At 46.1% G+C, this 12,875-nt stretch overlaps 1 protein-coding gene across 1 annotated transcript in view; it reads right to left on the bottom strand.

Moving 5' to 3' along the window:
• The window catches only part of LOC126416225 (sialin-like), a 124,005-nt gene that overhangs the window by 74,865 nt on the left and 36,265 nt on the right, over positions 1-12,875 (bottom strand). The window lies entirely within an intron of this gene.

Genomic DNA, 12,875 nt, shown 5'->3' with positions numbered 1-12,875 from the left:
GTGGAAATTTCGTGTTTTAGCATAAGTCAAAATTGTAAAAATATCAGATATTTACACGCGTCACCTTCACATCCACAGACTTATTATTTAACGTTGTTTGCGTCATTTACTTATATATTTTTTTGAATTCCGCTCCCCTTCTTTCTTCCCGAAATTAAGACCCCTGCGAATCTCGCTTGAGCTTTGGTCCTTCTTACACTGCCACACTTCATATGTCACACTCCGAATTTCGCGTCTACAAGTTGTTTCTCCACGAATCTTTAATAGTATGTCCAATATTATGCCTCACATGAAACCTACATCAACTACCCCCCTTTTTCATTGAATCCACACCAGTTCCAAATTTAATCCCCAAAAATCTACAAAACCATATTTATTATCTGTTTTTCCAGTTGGCCTATTGTCATGTCTGTATAACAATAATTTTATTAACACTACCTGACAAAAATGTGGAATACCCAGAAGCATAGCGGGAAATGAAGTGAAATTTTATGGGCTGGAAGGATGTGTGATTTTATTTCAGTACAAAATATAGTCAAATTAAAAAAATCTTGACAGTATGACGTTGCAACTCTCGCCTGGTTGCATACTCTGATTTGGTTGGGAAGAGCATTGCAAAACCAAAGTATCCTCTCCTAAGGCAAACTGGCCGACAACTGATGTAACTGGTGCTTGATATACTGGACACAGGCACTGTAACGAAGTAGACGATCGAACTTGTCCCACACATGTTCTGTCAGGGACAGATCTTGGGATCTTGCTGGTCACAGGAGTACCTCAACATTACGTAGGCAGTTCAAAAGACATTTTACACTTGTGGACGACCATTGTCATGTTGGGAAATGGCACCACGATACTGTTGCACGAGTGGTAACACATGAGTACACAGGCTGTCCATGATGAACCATTGTGCCAGTGTTCCCTCAGTCCGTACGAGCTGTGGCCCACGATTCCAATAGTAACACTGCTGTGCCTCTCCATCTCTAATACGTTGGATGAAAGTGACTTCTTCCAAGGTTGCCGTCATACTCGCTGACGATAGTCATCTCGGGAAGTGCAGAACTGCAATTCATCGCTGATCACGATGTGAAGCCATTCGTCAGCAATCCATGCTTACCCATCACGGCACCAATCTAAATGTAGCCGATTATGCTGTGTTGTCCACGACACCCTACGAATGGGACGGTTATTCCCTAATCCGGATGCTGCTAGTTTCCGACCTGACCAATGGTGCGGGATGATGCAGAGTGCAGCAAGGAGTCCATTACTTTTTGTCAGATGGCATGCGCAGATTTGAAGGGATTACGATGTACTTGATGCATAATACGGCGATACTCCTTTGTGGTGATCAGATGTGGTCGACCGGAACGTTATGTCTGCCCTCATCTTCCCTAGTAGTCCAACGTTGGGCCAGTGTCACTCCAAATGTCCCACACATCTGGATATTGCCAAATGGAGACCCACAATGAGGCCTGTTAAAAACTTTGTCAGGTGCTGATAACACTGTATCACACAAGTACACAGCGTCTCCATGTCTTTCAGCCATCACTCAACATCTGACGCTGTTCACATCCCTTACATAGCCTACCGGGCCTGGTAACAACACTAAACATGAACAACACTAATGCACTGTGGTAGCTGTTCATCTGTCTCAGAGAACTGCAACTGCATTCTCCGAATGTTGTACGTGTGTACAGAGTTAACATTGACATCCGACCATATATTTTGGGTGCTTTTTGCTCAGGCGGTGTATTTACATTTTAATTAATCATCAATAAAATCTTCTGAAAAGTCAAAAAGAGCCATCTGTGTTGTAATTTATAGAAAAAGCGTGTGTTTAGGTGGCTCCTTAACACCTTACACGTATTTTTATATGTTTTAAAACATATTGGCTGAGGAACGTTTGTAATTGCTATGACTGCTAGACTACAACCAGCCCGCGTGCAAAAGTAATAGAGCAACCCCAAGATTAACTGCAAACATTTATTCAGTCTACATGTCAAGAAGAAAATTTGGCGTAACTGGGTTTCGTTGATTATGGTCATCACCTCATGTGGTGACGTATTTTAATCACTATGGTAATGACCACGGTACTGGCCTTGTAAATAATTTCAGGCTTACATTTCAGCAATGATGGGCTACAGCTGATTTGTGACGTTCCTGTCACCTCTTCCCAGCTGTTTTAGTAATCTGTACCATGTGCGACATGTACTGTTGGCACAGTGACTCTATTTTGAGGAAGGGGGAACATCTAAAGCGTTTTTAGCGCTAAAAATCAGAAATAATTTTACTTTCTCACTCTCATTTTATTTCTTAGGCGTCATAAACTAGTCGATCATAACGAGATATCTTAATTATTCGTATGATCCATGCAGCACGCAAATAACTGAATGAACTCTGTATTACCTCTTCATTTATAGTCTGACAGGTAGCCACTTAACCACTGAGTAAAACATTTATGCTGATCGTACGTGTAATCTGTGACATTGAGAGAGATACGAGGGCGTGCTGCAAAGTAATACCTCCGAATTTTTTATTCTGTTCTTAATATCAGTCGAGGTACTACACGCATATTACTCCGACGACTTTCCGCTTTGCAGATGCAAGTAGCAATACTATGTCGCTGGAAAGGTCCCAAATGTAGCGAGTAACATGGCACAATGCCGGTGTGTGAGAAACAGCGTGCTGTAATCGAGTTTCTTACCGCAGAAAACGTGCCTCCTTTTGGAATCCATGGAGGAATGACAGCTGTTTACGTTTGTGATGGTATCGACATCAGTAATGTACGACGTTGGATTTTTCACTCTCGTAATGAAGGAAACGGTGATGCTAACCTCAACACGTGTGACAGAGCTGGGAGTGGACGTTCAAAACTTATAGAAAACCTTCAAGGACTTCACTCTGATAGTGAAGAAGCGGTGTAAGCGGAGGTGAGGTGGTGGCAAGAAAGTCAAACATTCTATAGTGAAAGTATCAACAAACTGGTCTCTTGTTGGAAGGGTATTCTTCGCCATGGTTACTATGTTGAGAAATAAGCAAACAAACATTAAGAATAAAGATGTAGAATGTTAATACAGTTTTAGTAACATCTATTTAAGAGTTTTCACATAATTATTTCGGATGCATTACTTTTAATCACGAGCCGGCTGGAGTGGCCGAGCGGTTCTAGGCGCTACAGTCTGGAAACGCACGACTGCTGCGGTCGCAGGTTCGAATCCTGCCTCGGGCATGGATGTGTGTGATTTCCTTAGGTTAGTTAGGTTTAAGTAGTTCTAAGATCTAGGGGATTGATGACCTCAGTCCCATAGTGCTCAGAGCCATTTGAACCATTTTTACTCACGCCCTCGTAATTACACTCCTGGAAATTGAAATAAGAACACCGTGAATTCATTGTCCCAGGAAGGGGAAACTTTATTGACACATTCCTGGGGTCAGATACATCACATGATCACACTGACAGAACCACAGGCACATAGACACAGGCAACAGAGCATGCACAATGTCGGCACTAGTACAGTGTATATCCACCTTCCGCAGCAATGCAGGCTGCTATTCTCCCATGGAGACGATCGTAGAGATGCTGGATGTAGTCCTGTGGAACGGCTTGCCATGCCATTTCCACCTGGCGCCTCAGTTGGACCAACGTTCGTGCTGGACGTGCAGACCGCGTGAGACGACGCTTCATCCAGTCCCAAACATGCTCAATGGGGGACAGATCCGGAGATCTTGCTGGCCAGGGTAGTTGACTTACACCTTCTAGAGCACGTTGGGTGGCACGGGATACATGCGGACGTGCATTGTCCTGTTGGAACAGCAAGTTCCCTTGCCGGTCTAGGAATGGTAGAACGATGGGTTCGATGACGGTTTGGATGTACCGTGCACTATTCAGTGTCCCCTCGATGATCACCTGTGGTGTACGGCCAGTGTAGGAGATCGCTCCCCACACCATGATGCCGGGTGTTGGCCCTGTGTGCCTCGGTCGTATGCAGTCCTGATTGTGGCGCTCACCTGCACGGCGCCAAACACGCATACGACCATCATTGGCACCAAGGCAGAAGCGACTCTCATCGCTGAAGACGACACGTCTCCATTCGTCCCTCCATTCACGCCTGTCGCGACACCACTGGAGGCGGGCTGCACGATGTTGGGGCGTGAGCGGAAGACGGCCTAACGGTGTGCGGGACCGTAGCCCAACTTCATGGAGACGGTTGCGAATGGTCCTCGCCGATACCCCAGGAGCAACAGTGTCCCTAATTTGCTGGGAAGTGGCGGTGCGGTCCCCTACGGCACTGCGTAGGATCCTACGGTCTTGGCGTGCATCCGTGCGTCGCTGCGGTCCGGTCCCAGGTCGACGGGCACGTGCACCTTCCGCCGACCACTGGCGACAACATCGATGTACTGTGGAGACCTCACGCCCCACGTGTTGAGCAATTCGGCGGTACGTCCACCCGGCCTCCCGCATGCCCACTATACGCCCTCGCTCAAAGTCCGTCAACTGCACATACGGTTCACGTCCACGCTGTCGCGGCATGCTACCAGTGTTAGAGACTGCGATGGAGCTCCGTATGCCACGGCAAACTGGCTGACACTGACGGCGGCGGTGCACAAATGCTGAGCAGCTAGCGCCATTCGACGGCCAACACCGCGGTTCCTGGTGTGTCCGCTGTGCCGTGCGTGTGATCATTGCTTGTACAGCCCTCTCGCAGTGTCCGGAGCAAGTATGGTGGGTCTGACACACCGGTGTCAATGTGTTCTTTTTTCCATTTCCAGGAGTGTATTTGAAAATAAACGTTCCAGTTACATTGTTACCATCGTCTACGTTCGACGTCAGCGTGCAATAACCAGCCACAGATGGCATGTGGCAGTACTAGCAATGGAAGATGTATAAAGTATGTCGGGAGGACGCAGTCTTTGTCGTATTCCAGAAATGGAACGATTTATCTGACGTCCAAAAAGACATAATCATTGGATTTCGGGCCAAGGGTGGAATCATTTCCGAAATGGCTAAGTTTGTAAACAGTTCGCGTGCTGCAGTAGTTAAAGTATACCGTGTATGACAAAATGGCGCTATCCAAACCTCCAAACCGACGCCAACACAACTCAGGTGCACTAAGGGCCATTGTTGACAGGGTGGAGATGTTCAAAATGGTTCAAATGACTCTGAGCACTATGGGACTTAACTTCTGAGGTCATCAGTCCCCTAGCACTTAGAACTACTTAAACGTAACTAACCTTAGGATATCACACACATCCATGTCCGAGGCAGGATTCGAACCTGCGACTGTAGCTGTCGCGCGGTTCCAGACTGTAGTGCCTAGAACCGCTCTGCCACCCCGGCCGGCGGGTAGAGTTGTATACGGGGCAGCAGATGTGCGACTGTTGAGCAACTGACCATCCAGATGAACCAAGATGCTGCCAACAGTGGCTCCGTTTAGCCACCGTTGCTACTTATGGGCCTCTGCAGCAGGTGTCTGGTTCATGCAACCATGCTAACTGCTGTTCATCGTCGACGATGGCTGCTATTTGGACGCCAATATCGCAACTGGACGTCTACTGATTGGCGACTGGTGGCCTTTTCCGATGAATCACGTTTTATGCTCTATCGGACAGACGGCCGTTGGTACGTACTGCGTGAAACGTCTGAAAGCAAAGGGGTCCAGGCCGGAGGAGGGAGCGTCGTGGTCAGGCGAATATTTTCGTGGCGTTCTCTAGGTGAGCTCTTCATTCTGGAAGGCACAGTGGCTCATCACAAATATGCATCTATCGTCGGGGACCATGTCCACGCCCATATACAGTCTGCTTGTCCTCGGCACGATGGCATCTACCAGCAGGACATTGCAAGCTGTCACAAAGCTCGCAATGTAAGTGTGTGGTTTTAAGAGCATCAGGATGCGTTTGCTGTACTCGGTTGGTCAACAAACTCTTCGGATTTAAACCCAGTCGAGAATCTATATTACCATTTCGATCGGACTGTTCCCGACGTGGATCCTTAAACGAGAAACCTAGGACAACTGGCCACGGCGCTGGAGTTGGAGTGGCTGCACATCGTCTCGCACCGTCTCGCATCGGTCCGTACTGCGAAAGGTGGTTGTGAGGTTTTTGACGGGTGATCATAGTTATGTGATTGGACAGTGAAATTACTTAAGAGAAAATTGTAGTTACGATTATTACAACTAGCAGACATGCTTAACTGTCTCAGCGGTTACACGACGTGTGTGACTTCAGTCCAGTGATACTAATCAGACAGTAGCTCATAACAACTGGGATCCACTTAGCCTTTTAACTGCTTGTGAAACGTACATACAACACTAACTACGCGCTCTTGAGCTAACGTCGTATATGCGCGACACAAATTAGTAGCGTGAGTAGCACGTGTGGCGGGTATATATGTATCGATTTTTTTTCGCAACAGGAATGTACGCCGTAGAGAGCCTTCCAGGCTCTATAGCACGGAGTGAACTGTAGCTCTTCAAGCGCTTGTTAGTTGTTTTAATAATTTTATTCATATCGATCGCATATGGCAGAAGTAGTTTTATTATTTTGCCATTCGCTCCTCTTGGAGGGATTACAATGCAGGAGCGAGTTATAAAGCAGTCCAAAGATGTGGCTGCGCGGTTCGCGAAACGCAGAAGTAGAAATGTTGCTTGCAAGTAGTTATAGAGAGGATGAATTTAACCCTCTTTCATCTTCGGGTGAGGATACTGTAGCTACATTCGATCCTGGCCCTTTAGCATCTCGGGGCCGACAAAAATTGTTCACGTTTCCCTAGCTCATTTTTCGGGAGTGAAAATGTTCAATATAAGGTCTGCTGACGGTTTTTTATTTGCTCCCACTCCATTTCAAAACGTATGTACAGGCGAAAGCCTTCTCTTGGTCAAATTGTGCCTAGCTTTCAAGCCGTATGTTATTTAGAAAATAAGTTATTTTGGAATAAAAATGTTGTTCTCTGTGAGTCTGAAACAGTATTTGTTCGCGATATTTAAGATTACACCGGTGCAACGACCGACATAGTAACCACTGAAGGTTACTTAAAAAAATAGACAATATAGCAACAACATTTCTGGGATCTTACGTAGGAAGAGGACACACTCTGTACGTTGACAACTGGTACACGAGTCCAGATATGCTAAAGTGCTTGTGTAATTGAGAAATTAATGCAGTAGGGACACATTCCGTCAGTAAAGAATCTCAAACGCAAGTTGCAAAATGGCTCTGAGCACTATGGGACTCAACTGCTGAGGTCATTAGTCCCCTAGAACTTAGAACTAGTTAAACCTAACTAACCTAAGGACATCACAAACATCCATGCCCGAGGCAGGATTCGAACCTGCGACCGTAGCGGTCTTGCGGTTCCAGACTGCAGCGCCTTTAACCGCACGGCCACTTCGGCCGGCTCGCAAGTTGCAGGTGAGAGATCTGGAAACTGGCCAAACGAGGAAGGTATTGGTATTGAAGTGGCGCGACTGGAGGGACGTATATATAGTTTTCATATGTCGTGCTGGTGAAACGGTAGCAACAGGAGTAAATAAATTTTGAAAAACTGAAACCGAAATGGGTGTTGGACTGCCAGTCAATGGGAGCCGTAGACAGATGTGACAAGACACTAGGCGTAAGTGAGTGTATTGCAAAAAACATGAAATGATATAAAAATTCCTTTTTAGCTCATGCTGTAATTAGTGACTCAGGTAGACAGACTCTTTACTGGCTCCCACAATCGGCGGTGCCACATACAGGAGATATGCAAAATCATGTGAACAGCGGTAGTAACGGGATGGTTGTGTTTGACGGTCAACAACGCAGGTAAGGCACGTGTCGCGCTGGACTGTGCGTGATCAGTATGGACTAGGCATCAGTGCAGGTTGTTTACGATTAGCGCACACTTCGTATTTGCAAAAAAAATGGTTCAAACGGCTCTGGGAACTATGGGAATTAACATCCGAGGTCATCAGTCCCCTGGAACTTAGAACTACTTAAACCTAACTAACCTTAAGACATCACACACATCCATGCCCGAGGCAGGATTCGAACCTGCGACCGTAGCGGTCACGCGGTTCCAGACTGAAGCGCCTAGAACAGCTCGCCCACCACGGCCAGCTTCGTATTTGAATTCAGAGGCCGAAGTCGACGCGCAATGAAAGATCTAAGAGAGTTCCAAACGGGGCAGATTGTGGGGGCCCGATTAGCTTCTTCTTCTTCCGTATCCGGATGCACCAATTATATCTTCCCTTCCCAGTAATTAGCAACGTAGTTTGCTTTGTCATTGACTTTCAAAATATCATCTTTAGTGCATGTTATAGACATATCTGGGCGAATCAGTAGGTGGCTCAAGTCCTGTATTGCTCCACATTCACACCTATCGCTATCACTGTAACCCCATTTAAATAGGTTTGATTTGCACCCGGTTACTCCAGTGCGCAGCCGGTTTAGTGACCTCCAAGTTGTAAAAGGTAGTTGAAATCCTGCAGATCCCTCCTCAAGTAGTTCCATTGTGGAGTGTGGCACCATTTCTTCCCAAAGAGATAGCCGCCTTGCACCGGGCTTGGTGGCGAGCTCTTCAGTAGTTTCAGTGAAACTCCCGCGGGATTTCAGCCGGACACGTGGTTTTCGATGCATATGCATCGGGTGTCGAGGATCATTCTTTTGTTTTGATCTTTCGATCTCGGCGGCTACTTGTCTGCGGATAGTGGGTGGTGCTATGCCTATGATGGGATAAATGATGTCTGTGGGAGTTGGTTTGAGCCATCCTGTGGCAATACGTACAGTTTCATTTACGGCGACGTCAACTTGCTTAGTGTGAGCAGAGTTCCTCCAAACTGGCGTCGCATATTCCGCTGCTGAGATACTCAGCACCAGACTCGTGGTGCGCAAAACATGTGGTTGAGCTCCCCACGATGAACCTGTTAGCTTCCACAGTATGTTGTTCTTGGCACAGACCTTTTTTTTAGTGTTGCGACAGTGCTGCTTAAAAGTAAGTGCTCTGTCCAATGTTACTCACAGGTATTTTGGGCTGTTTGTATGTTTCAGCTCTTCCCCTTGCCACATGACTCGGAGTTTCCGTTTGGCTTGTTTGTTCCTAAGATGGAAGGCGGATACTTGAGATTTACTAGGGTTTGGTTTGAGATTATTGCCGTCGTAACAGGTAGCAAGTTCTGTTAAGGCTCCTGTGAGATTCTCCTCCACTTGTTCAAAGGTTTTATCCCGTGTGGCCACTGCTGCATCATAAGCATATATGAACACTCGTGTCTGGTGGCTGATGAGAAGATCATTGGTATAGATGTTAAATAATATTGGAGCCAAGACACTACCCTGTGCAAGACCATTTTTCTGTGTCCTCCATCGGCTGTTTTTAGATTGTAAGGTTACATAGTAGCGTCTGTTCTGTAGCATGCATTGCACGAACATAGAAAGGGTGTAGTCCTTAGTGACATTATACAATTTCTGGGTAAGCAACTTATGGTTAACTGTGTCATATGCAGCACTGAGATCCAGGAATGCGACCCCAGTTACTTCTCCTCTCTGATAGCCGTCTTCGATGTACTGTGTGAGATTAAGGATTTGGCCACAGCATGATTTTCCTGGTCGAAATCCAGCTTGTTCGTTAATGAGGGCTTTGTCCACATAATCAGCTATGCGTTTGAGGATCATTCGTCCAGCACTTTAAATAAATGACAAAGCAGTGAGACAGGCCGGAAATTTTTAGCTTCAGCTGGGTCTTTCTCTGGTTTTAGTAACGCAATAACCCGAGCTTTCCTCCACAGTTTAGGAATTTGCATTGTTGTAATACAGTTATTCATTAGCTCTAGGATCCATGCTTGTACTCCCGGTCCAAAATGTTTAATTTGCTCAGATCTCAGATCGTCGAGGCCAGCGGCCTTATTGTTTTTCAAATCGTTGATGGCATCTTGTAGCTCCTGAATGAAGAACGGGCGAGCTAGGAAGCTAATCTGCTCATTCAATTTTCTTTTAACTTTGCCATTTATGATCTTCCTTTTAGTTTTTCCGTTCATGAGTAGTTGGTGGGCTATCTGATCAGGTGTAACTTCGCTGTAATTTGGTTGTGGTTCTGTTGGGTCGTTGTTGAGACTTTTGACCAGTTTCCATGCCTTCCTACTGCTGTGCTTCATGTCCGTCTCTTGTAGGAGGTTACACCACTTTTCCTTTCTCGCTTCGGAGATACCAGACATCAGTACCTCACCTGCCTGGATCGTTTCCTCTGAGAAGGAGTCCTTATTGTACAGTTCTTCATACTTTTTCAGAGCTTCCTTGCTGCTACCATTGAGTCCAGTGATATACTGTGTGCGGCACCCTCTAGGTATGCGCCGTCGAGAGATTTTCTTGACAAGGTCTATAAAAGTTTCATATGATTGTGTCTCTGGTTTAATTTCCAAGATCTCCTTATCAAGGTCCTCTGTGAAAAGTTCCCAATGAGCTTTTTTGAAATTGAAGCGTCTCTTGAAGGGCATTACATCTGAGTTGATTACTGCAGTAATGCAGCAAGTTATTGTTCTGTGTTGCGATCTTGGAATTGGGTCCTCGATTTGCTTTACAGTTTGCAGGGATACCTTTTCGGAGACAAAGATGTTATCTGGATTATATCCTCGTTTCCATCTTCCGCTGTTAAATGATGCAGGCAACTTTGGGTCATGTATCAATTTCAGTTTAGCCTGCCCAGATCTCCAGCATTTCGCCATCGTCATTTGTCTCTTTATAACCCCATGCGAGACCGTGACAGTTAAAATCTCCTAGTACAGCTTTAATGTTTTTTGAATGGAAATTTCCAGGCTCCGTAAATGTGAACCTCGCACTGGGTGGTTTGTACACGGATGTTACAGTACATGAATGTAGCTCAATAGTTAGAATTTCTGTATTTTCTTCGCAGGTCAGAGCACAGGAGCATACGTCTAAGTTCGGTTTCACAAATATAGCACTTCCGTACCTTTCGCGTGGTCTCTCAAGAACTAATTTCATGCCCTGTATTTTTGGTCTATGGCTAGTTGGTGCTCTGTGTGTATCTTGTATCGCTAAAACATCACAGTTGTTTCGTTTGCACATGTCAGATAATAAAATTTCTTTATTTACAGATAAGCTTTCAATATTGCAGGAAGTTGTCACTAGTGATGGTCTTGATAAAGGCCTTTTTTGAGTCTCTTCGGAGAGTTGTTTTGTCATCTTTGGTTTTGGTGCTCCGGAGTTTGCAGGATTGGCCGACTAAGTCGTTTTCAGGGGACGCCCGATTGCTTGTTGTTCGAGTGGTGAACGCAATCTTCGTGGAGGCTCCTGCAGTATCCCCCCCCCCCCCCCCCCCCCCCCCCCCCCGATTACCTAGAGCACCAGTAACCAAGACAGTCACCTTATCGACTGTTTCAAGAGCAACTATTTCAACAGTCATGGCAGCATACACAAAACACTGAAAGACGTCATCGTGGCCGGCCGAAGTGGCCGTGCGGATAAAGGCGCTGCAGTCTGGAACCGCAAGACCGCTACGGTCGCAGGTTCGAATCCTGCCTCGGGCATGGATGTTTGTGATGTCCTTAGGTTAGTTAGGTTTAACTAGTTCTAAGTTCTAGGGGACTAATGACCTCAGCAGTTGAGTCCCATAGTGCTCAGAGCCATTTTTGAACGTCATCGTGTAAACGAAATAGTGGTCGAAAATCAAAACTAAATGACAGAGATTGTCGTACGCTAACAAGAATTGTGTGAAAACAACACAAAAGTACGACGGCTAAGTGAGTGCAGAGCTCAATAGCATCTTCGAGACCCCGTATCTATCCGCCGAGAACTCCATAGATGGAATAATCGTGGACGAGCTGCTATACCGAAACCATTAGTGACGATAACCAAAGCAAATAAGCGCAAAACATGGTGTCTGGAGCATAAATGCTGGACGGCTGATCAGTGGAAACACGTCATATGGTCCGACGAGTCAACGTTTTCGTTATTTCCAACATCGGGCCGGGTTTACGTCTGGAGAACGCCAAGACAAGCCTACAATGGATGGTTGCTTGATTCCAACGGTTAAGCATGGAGGTGGAAGTGTGATGGTGTGGGCAGCCATAGCATGGTATTCTGCTGGTCCCATCATTATACTCAAAGGCCGTGTTACAGCCAACCATTATGTGAACATTTTAGGTGGTCAGGTGCATCCCATGATTCAAACGTTGTTCCCCAACAGTGATGCCACATTTAAGGACGATAATGCACCCATTCACACAGGCAGGACAGTACAATGGCGGTATGAGGAGCATACAAATGAACTGCAGCATCTTCCCTGGCCAGCAAAGTCCCCGAACTTGAACATTATCGAACGCTGTCGGCGAAATTGGAGCGCAGACCCCGGAGGAGATTTCCGCCTCCCTCGTCACTACAGGAGTTAGAAGAGGTTCTGATCGAAGAGTGGCATAACATTCCGTGGAGACTTCACAGTCATTATATGCCAGTATTCTAAGAAGAATCGCAGCTGTATTACGGGCAAATGGGGAGCCAACCCCTTATTAATAAACCATTCTCAAGTAAGTAAAGATGTTCACATTATTTTGCCTATCACTGTACGTGCAGGAGGCAGTGAGCACACAGCAACAGGCCAGAGACACTCCCTCCTCCGGCGTGTCACGTGATTTCGCGTGATCTCGTGGTGTCTGGAGCACCAAAAAGCTGCCCTGCAGTGACAAGAAATCAGTGTCGTATTCAGACAACATTCTTAGAACTTCGAAGCAGTTTGTTGATAACCTGTGCTGCGAGCTTGTGCTGTGTTTCATGTTTGAATAGGTTTCTCATAGCAGTACGACGAATTTTAGCAGCACGGCGAATTTGGGCTTTATCCACAGACTTGCAGCATTTCACAGACTTAATTATTTGTGTAATAGAAGCCAAGCAGA

This window comes from Schistocerca serialis, chromosome 8 (assembly GCF_023864345.2).
Source record: "Schistocerca serialis cubense isolate TAMUIC-IGC-003099 chromosome 8, iqSchSeri2.2, whole genome shotgun sequence".
Classification (NCBI taxonomy): Eukaryota; Metazoa; Arthropoda; class Insecta; order Orthoptera; family Acrididae; genus Schistocerca; species Schistocerca serialis.
The sequence above is the reverse complement of the archived record's forward strand: the minus strand, read 5'-3'. Positions and strand labels throughout refer to the sequence as shown.